Source organism: Ovis aries, chromosome 18 (assembly GCF_016772045.2).
Source record: "Ovis aries strain OAR_USU_Benz2616 breed Rambouillet chromosome 18, ARS-UI_Ramb_v3.0, whole genome shotgun sequence".
Classification (NCBI taxonomy): domain Eukaryota; kingdom Metazoa; phylum Chordata; class Mammalia; order Artiodactyla; family Bovidae; genus Ovis; species Ovis aries.
This window is the reverse complement of record NC_056071.1, coordinates 65,139,751-65,147,428: the sequence shown is the minus strand read 5'-3', so window position 1 is coordinate 65,147,428 and position 7,678 is coordinate 65,139,751. Positions and strand designations below refer to the sequence as shown.

At 54.0% G+C, this 7,678-nt stretch overlaps 1 protein-coding gene across 4 annotated transcripts in view; it reads right to left on the bottom strand.

Annotated features, from left to right (window-relative positions):
* The window catches only part of TRAF3 (TNF receptor associated factor 3), a 118,145-nt gene that overhangs the window by 91,620 nt on the left and 18,847 nt on the right, over positions 1-7,678 (bottom strand). The window lies entirely within an intron of this gene.

Below are 7,678 nucleotides of genomic sequence, written 5' to 3'. Positions count from 1 at the left end.
CACTTCCCGACCCTTAAACCAAGAGTCAGCAAACACTACATTCTCTGTAAAGGACAGATAATAAATATTTTAGGCTTTGCGGGCCACTATTTTAGGCTGTCTCTGGCACATACTCTTCTTTGCTTATTTTTAAAAACCATCTTTAAGCCTGTCATTTCCCAACTGCGGTTCTCAGCACCGGGACCCCCACGCCGCCCGGCCCACCCCAGTTATTTATGCACACGCCCTCCACCACACCCTCAGCGCTGCCTCCCGTCTAGCAGCTCACAGTCCGCGAGCCTGCCGCTCCTCAGGGCCAAGAACAGCCTACTTCTATCACCCACTGCACTGTAAAATACTAACACGTGGGAGGGGCTTTGTCCAGGAACCTTTTAAAACGATCCCTTTTGAACAGACGATGCTGAATTTTAAATTGCTTATTTAAGCATTTTCCATCACAAGTAGCTAAAGAACTTGTTTTTGGTACAGGAGATTTCTGCTGAGCTGCTTGAACACGTGAAGACTGCCTGGAGGTAGACGTGGCGAACCTCCTCGGGTTCATTTCAATGAGATGAACTTCGAAGCCAAACTGAGGTTCACCTTCAAAGATCGGCTTCTGTCCACACAGGTCTTTAAAATTCTATGCTGTGAAAGATTTTATTATAAAACCTAAAAATAATCCTCCTGTGGTATACACACTCTGCTTCCAGGAGATATGTAATCCTCAATCTTATCAACAAGCTCAGAACAATGCAAATTGAGACCAGGACTCAAATTCTTCTAGAAATGATCAGGTGTTAGAGGATGACTCTCTGCCTCATTAGGAAACTGGACCTTCAGCATCTCCAGCTTATTACTTCTTGCAAAATAGCTCTGTGTCCGGGGTCCACCTACTAGACAGGCGCAGAAGCATCTCTGAGCAGCAAATCATTTTACATAACTTCTCTGCCATTTCCCTTCTCAGAGGCTGGGAATCCCTCTAGCTCCTGACTACCTTGGGCCTTCTTTCGTACTCAGCTTTCCCCTTGGAAAGTTGTGAATTCTCCACCAGCAGCCTGTGGCAGAGGGGACAGGGCCAACTGGCCCCTTTGTGCCCACTTCCCACATCCTGCTCATCCGAAAACCCGAGCCAGTTACACACACCGTGACTCGGCTGTGAATGCCTGAAGCGGGCGTTCTCTCTAACAAAACAAGCCTTCACTTCTTCAGCCCCGACTGGGGCCCAGCAGAGCATACACAGCGATAACCGGCCTTCCTTCTAGCAGCCATCTGCATGCTGGAGCAATTGGCACCAGCTTGCTGTTTCCTTTTTCTGGAGGAGGCAAGACCTGCTAGCTCACCATGCTTTACTTCAAAAGCTAGCAACAGAGTTCATGCAGGACCATCTCCCCGTGCTGTGTGAGAACGGTGGGATATAAGCCAAGCTATAGGGACCAGAGGACCCTGGGGAGGTGTGGGCACCGCCGCCCCGCACAGCACTACCGCAGCTGCTAATACTCCAAAAGAGGAGGAAAAAAACACCTAACAGAAAAATCCCCTCTGCAAAAACCCCAGCTCTGCGGGAGGAGGGTGGCTCCCATGAGTCACCCACTCCTCCTCCCTGCGACCGCGCCAGGTGAGTGACTTCTCACCTGAACACTTCTGACTTGGAGGATGCAGGCTGCCAGGACCAGAATCCAGGCAGGGCGCGGGAGCACCGCGCAGGCCCTCCGAGGAGGACACGGGCAGGGCAGGCGGAGTCCAGGGGAGGATGGCCACGGCCTGGCCAGGCAGGTTCGTACGGGAAGAGGTCCGAGGGATGCCAGACCGTCTGCACTCAGCCAAGAAGGACGGTTCGGCGCCTGGTGAGTAGGAAGCTGACTTTCTGGACAGCAGGGGGAAGCCAGGAGGGTTTCCAGGGAAGGGCAGGAAGCAGCCCAGGCTTCTAAACGACCTCTCTGCCCACCGTTGGGAGCAGGGCCCGAGTGACCCAGGGGGAGGCAGAACTAGCCAGGGGCCGCCAGTGTCAGCGAGAGGCCCGGCCCAGGCGGGGGCCCGGGAGGTGGAGATGACCAGGATGTAGGCCCGAGCGCCTGCGAGGGGACGAGGGATCAAGGCCCGCTCCCCAGTCTCCTGGCCGAGCAGCTGCTGGGAGGCGGGAAGGAGTCCAGAGTTCTCTCGAGGACCAGTTACGAGACAGCCAGGTGAAACCAGGCAGCCTCAGGTGTGCTTGGCCCCGCCCGCTCAGGGCGTGCGGACAACATGCCCCTCCTCCTCGGTGGGTGCAGGCACCCGGCTCCTGGCTCCTCGAGGCGCCCTGCTCTTGGCCTACCCTCACCGCCCTTCACCCCACCAACCCTCTCTCCCCAGAACCCGCCTGTGGACGTCCCTCTCGGTCCTCACGGCCCAGGCCTCAGGACAAAGGGGAACTGCCTGCACTCAGAGGTACCTTGTACATGCCGAGGACCCAACCAATCTGTGAAATCAACCCTTGGGCTAGTCTAAAGCTCAAAGAGAGCTACGGGTCAAGGACATGAATTGGGGAACTTGGGAACCACAGCAGGAAAATTCTTTTATTTTTCTAATGATAGCTACCAAAAAATTCCCATCCTGCTGACCAAAGTTTCAGTGTAAACTAGGGCATCGTGAAAGGGTTTATCCAGACTGACGAGAAGGACACCGGGCTTCTGTTCCGCTGCTGATTATAACACACCCTCCCCTTGGGCAGGACTGATGCTCCGGGCCCTGGGAGCTGGAGAAGGCCCACAGCACCCTGCCCCATGCCCGCTGAGCAGCAGCACCCTCACCCCCTGGTGAATCTCCAGACACTGCCCAGTGTCCCCTGGGGACAAAACCGCAGTCCCCTCCCCCAGCTGAGAATGACTATCTAGCCTGAATAGTCTTTTTCGTATCATTGACATAGCCAAGGAAACAGGGAAAAATTTCTATGTTTCAACCGCTCACTTAAAAACTGACCCAAATTACATCCTCTAGTGAAACTTCCCTTGTAGCCCAAACGGTAGAGGATCTGCCTGCAGTGCAGGAGACCTGGGTCTGATCCAAGAGTCACACTACTGAGCAGCTAACACAGACAGCGAAACTGAAAGCTAAACAGATACTTACACGCGGAAATCTTTGGAAGGGCTGCCCCCTGCTTCCTCTGAAGAGCTCATCACAAGCCTGTCCACTTCCCCAGGACAAAGGTTCCTGAGAAGAATGCCCACGTGCCCAAGGCCCTCTAGGCACACGCCAGACCACGGCCCGGGGAGCTGTCCTTCTCACGCGCACACAGTGGGGGGAAGCACATTAGTGTGCGCAGGTGGCTCCTCAGCGCCCTCCCTGAGCGTCAGCCTGGAGGGGGAGCCCCCAGACGGCTCGGGCAGTTCTCACTCCAGGCCCCGCGACATGGGGACCCTGAGGAGGGCTGCCTGCAGCCCAGGGGTGAGGCCCTCCTCAAGGGGGCTGCGAGCACCCTGGAATCCACAAACCAAGGGCAGAGACAGCCTCTCACGGGCGTTCTCTCTCCCTGCCACTGCTTTCATGCTCACTGCTCTGTATAAAGGTTAGTTAAGTCTTACTTAAATCACCGGAGGCATTTGTAATATCAGATTCCCACATCAGTCTACCACAGAGTTTTGAGGTTTTAACTTTTCCCTCCCACCTTAAAAGAGCACTCAGACACAAAGCAAGCATCCAATGTGTTTCTCAACATGCCCCCTTAGGTGACTGGTGATGGTGGTACCCAGATCAAAATTTTTAGAAGCTCAAAACTGGTTGCCAATTACCTAAATTATATAAATCAAAAGACACCAAATATACATGGAGAACAAACACTCCCTTAAGGATCCAAAAAAGGAAAACTGAAGACAAGAAATGTAAGGATTAAAGAGACGTCAGTCTCAACACAGACTGCTCTGCCCAAGGGAGGTCAAGATCTTTCCTCTTGCCTGTTAAAGAGCAGGGGCAGGCAAGGGGGCCATGGGAACATGGGCACATTTTCTTGTCTGGAGGGTCAATTTTGATACACAGAAAGATATTTTAGAGGTGAGTAATATTAGAACATATATAGGTGAATGCAAAATTCATATGAATTTCAGGAAAAAACAGACCACAAAAACCCCGTCTGGCAAACGCGCTGCCTCTCAGCCCTCTGAAGGGTGCGCGTCCACGGTCCACTCTTCCAGCACTGGGGGCCTCCCAGTGGGAAGGCTAGGACACGCTGATGCTCAATATCCGCCACTGTGAACCAAGAACAGCCCGCCTGTGTTCCCAGCCTGCGACGGTCACAGATCAGAAGCATCCTGATAAACACACCCGAGAACCCAAGGTTCTACATCTCAAGAGAAAAATCAGTGTGGGGCCGGAGTCGGGGGGGGGGGGGGCAGTGTTTATAAAGGCATAGACATTAACATACTACTATTTCTGAGCGTTTAGCCAATTTCACAGGGTCACCTCCTCCAAGTCAAGACTGATACCTGTGCACGTTCCTACGGTACACTCAACGGCCGGATGCCTCACAAACGACAGGACAGGCTGAGAGAGACGGAGACTGCCCGCAGCCTGGCTCCCAGCCACCACGTGGCACTGCCCCAGGGGCCTCCCCGGGCACAGGCCACCAGGGGAGGCTCCATCATCCCAAAGCCCCCAGGTCTCTCATCCCCAACAAGAACCTCCCTCCTCTACAAAGGCTCCTCCTAATGCACCTTCTCCCCTTGGCTTGAAATCTGATTAAGTAGGTGCCTTAAAAAAAAAAAAAACTTCCCACGTTTCCTATTTCCAGGACTAATTTCTAAGCCCTCTGCCGGCAGGGACCATGTTACACACACACTTTTACTCTCCTGGGACATACAGCCCAGATACATGTACAGAATAGGTGATGGATACCCAGCTGCAGATTCAATTTACTTCTGATTTGTAGAAAATATTGAATTACCTGAAGAATAAAGTCTGGCATACCAAATATAAAGGTGCTGGGAAAACAAAGGAACCAAATGGGGAAAGTGTAAACCCAGAGACGGAGGAATTACAAGAGCACTAACAGCTGAGTCTGCAGGACGCCTGCTTGTGGCGGGGAGTGTTACACATGTACTCACACGTTACCATCATCTGTACTGACCGCTATGACCACCTATATTCGAAGTCTCTGCAGCTCCACAAGCCCTTACCCCAAACTGAGGCCAGAGGTGTTTCAGAGTTCAGAACTCAGATGTGTTTTAGAGTTCAGAACTGTCTGGATTTTAGAAAGGAAATAGTGTATGTATTATGCATTACATAACACTCCCACTGGAGTCTGGGACGGCAGCCGTAAGAACACACACTCACTAACAGTCTGCAGTGAAACACAGGAATATTCATACCAAGCGGAATAAAGATTATAAAAAGCATCACATCAGTTCAGGCCAGGTTTTGGCACCAAACCTGTGACAAAGCCAGCGTGTTTTCAGAACTCTGCGGCTTCAGAACCGCGGCTGAGGCACCAGGGGCCACCGTGCCGTCCCCGGCTCGGGACGGTCAAGCAGCTCAAGTCCACTCGGCCCCAAAGCCTGTGCTTCGCCTGCGCGCCTGCTGAGGCCCTGGACTCACAGGTGTGAGGCAGGCCTGTGACCCCGTCTTTCCAAGGGCCAGGAACCATCCTCTGGGGAGAGAGAAGCGAGCCTTCTGACTACACCACAGGCTCAGCCCTGCTGGGGGCACAGCAGCATGCCCCTCGGGGCCCTTTAAAGATGTTAGGGAAATCTGATGTGCGGGGCCTTGGAAGAGCTTGTGGCCCCTTCTAACAGTCTAATGCACAGCTGGGACTCAGAGTCGCTGGGAACGGAAGCCTCCAAGAAGGCAGCCTGCCGTCGTCAGGAGAGCCACCGACGCGTCCCTACTGCCCATCGGAGGGGCCTGGGACGCTTCCAGGGACAACCAGGACACGCTATGAAGTTCTTCAGGGATGGATGGACAGTCCAGCCACACCAGGCTCTGTGGATCGGAAGTCTTCCCTCCCCCGAAACCAATGAGACCCTAGACACACCACAGTAGAGGCCAAGCGCGAGGGGAAACCGCGCATCAGTTCAGAATCAAGACGTCACCGCCGCCCGCCGGGGGACGAGCAGCAGGAGGCTATGAGGAGAGAGAGAAGTGCAGGCACTCAGGCTGTTGCGACGCCACGGGCACGAACTGGTGACCGGAGAGAAACCGCACACACCCGCCAAGCTGGACTTCGCGGTATGTCCCCTAGCCTCCGACTGACAGGGACGTCGGCCTGCCTTTCCTGCCGCCAGGGAGGCCAGCGCCCGCCGAAGGCGCCCCTCACGAGGAGGCCCCCGAAGAGCCTCCGCCGCACGCGTCTGCCCCCCAGGGCCACCACAAACCCAATTCCATCTCCCAAATCCCAAGTGCGCAGTCACCTTCTGCACGCAGACCCAGGCCGCTCCCGACAGGACTCGGACTCACTCCAGCCTGTTCACCATCTGGCCGCCAGTGCTCTGGAGAGGCTCCTTTGGTCAAAGTCCTCGTAGAAACAAAGCAAGAATCCCATTCTGATCCCTAACTTACGGCCCCATCCCGTCATTCACCCCCATTTATTTCTGTTGCACGGCTTTTGGGGCCACACAAGACAGCACCAGGGCTGTCTCCTCAGTCTCAGGGAAGGGTGGCCATCACCTGTGTTTCAACAGGCCGGACAGCAGCTGCCCAGCGCAACCCCCACGCCAGCAACCCAGGAGGCCAAACCAGAGAGGTGACCCTCGAGTCTCAGGCGAGTGGATCTGCTGTGCGACTCTGTGGACCCGCCCGGGGCTCTCACTACTCCTCCTCTCATCCCCGCTTCTCAAAGGCGAATGCTGGGGTGCCTGCCCCAACACTGTATGCCAGAAGCACACAACCCATCTGGGTTCACTGCTGCTGCTGCTGCTGAGTCACTTCAGTCGTGTCCGACTCTTCATGACCCCATGGACGGCAGCCCACCAGGCTCCTCCGTCCATGGGATTCACCAGGCAAGAGTACTGGAGTGGGGTGCCAGTGCCTTCTCCACTGGGTTCACAGGTGGAGAGGAATTCTGCTCAAGATGGACCACACCTCCCATCTCACCCACATGTTATTTAGAGGATATCTATCAGACTGAACACAAAGTTCATTTAGGTTTTTCCATACCATCTAACAACTTGAACAAACTTGGTGACAAATCCAGTATGTGAGACCTTGGACTTTAGACTTCCGAGCTTAAGGTTTTTGTGGCTGTTGGGATGGAATAAATATATTTTACATGTCAGGAAACATGAATTTCGGGGTCCAGAAGAGAAGGCTATGGACTGAATTGTGCCCCCTCAAAACTGATATGTTGCAACTCTAACCCCTAAAGGAAAACTCCAATCCTAAAAGAAACTGATCCTCAATACTCATTGGAAGGATTGATGCTGAAGCTGAAGCTCTAATACTTTGGCCACCTGATGCGGAGAGCTGACTCAATGGAAAAGACCCTGATGCTGGGGAAGACTGAACGCAGGAGGAGAAGGCGGCACCAGAGGATGAGATGGTTGGATGGCATCACCGACTCGATGGACGTGAGTTTGAGCAAGCTCCGGGAGATGGTGAAGGACAGGGAGGCCTGGTGTGCTGCAGTCCGTGGGTCACAGAGTCGGACACGACTGAGCAACTAAACAACAATCCTAACTCCTAGTGTGATAGCATTTGGAGATGGGCCTCTGGGAAACAATCCCAGTAAGAGAAGATA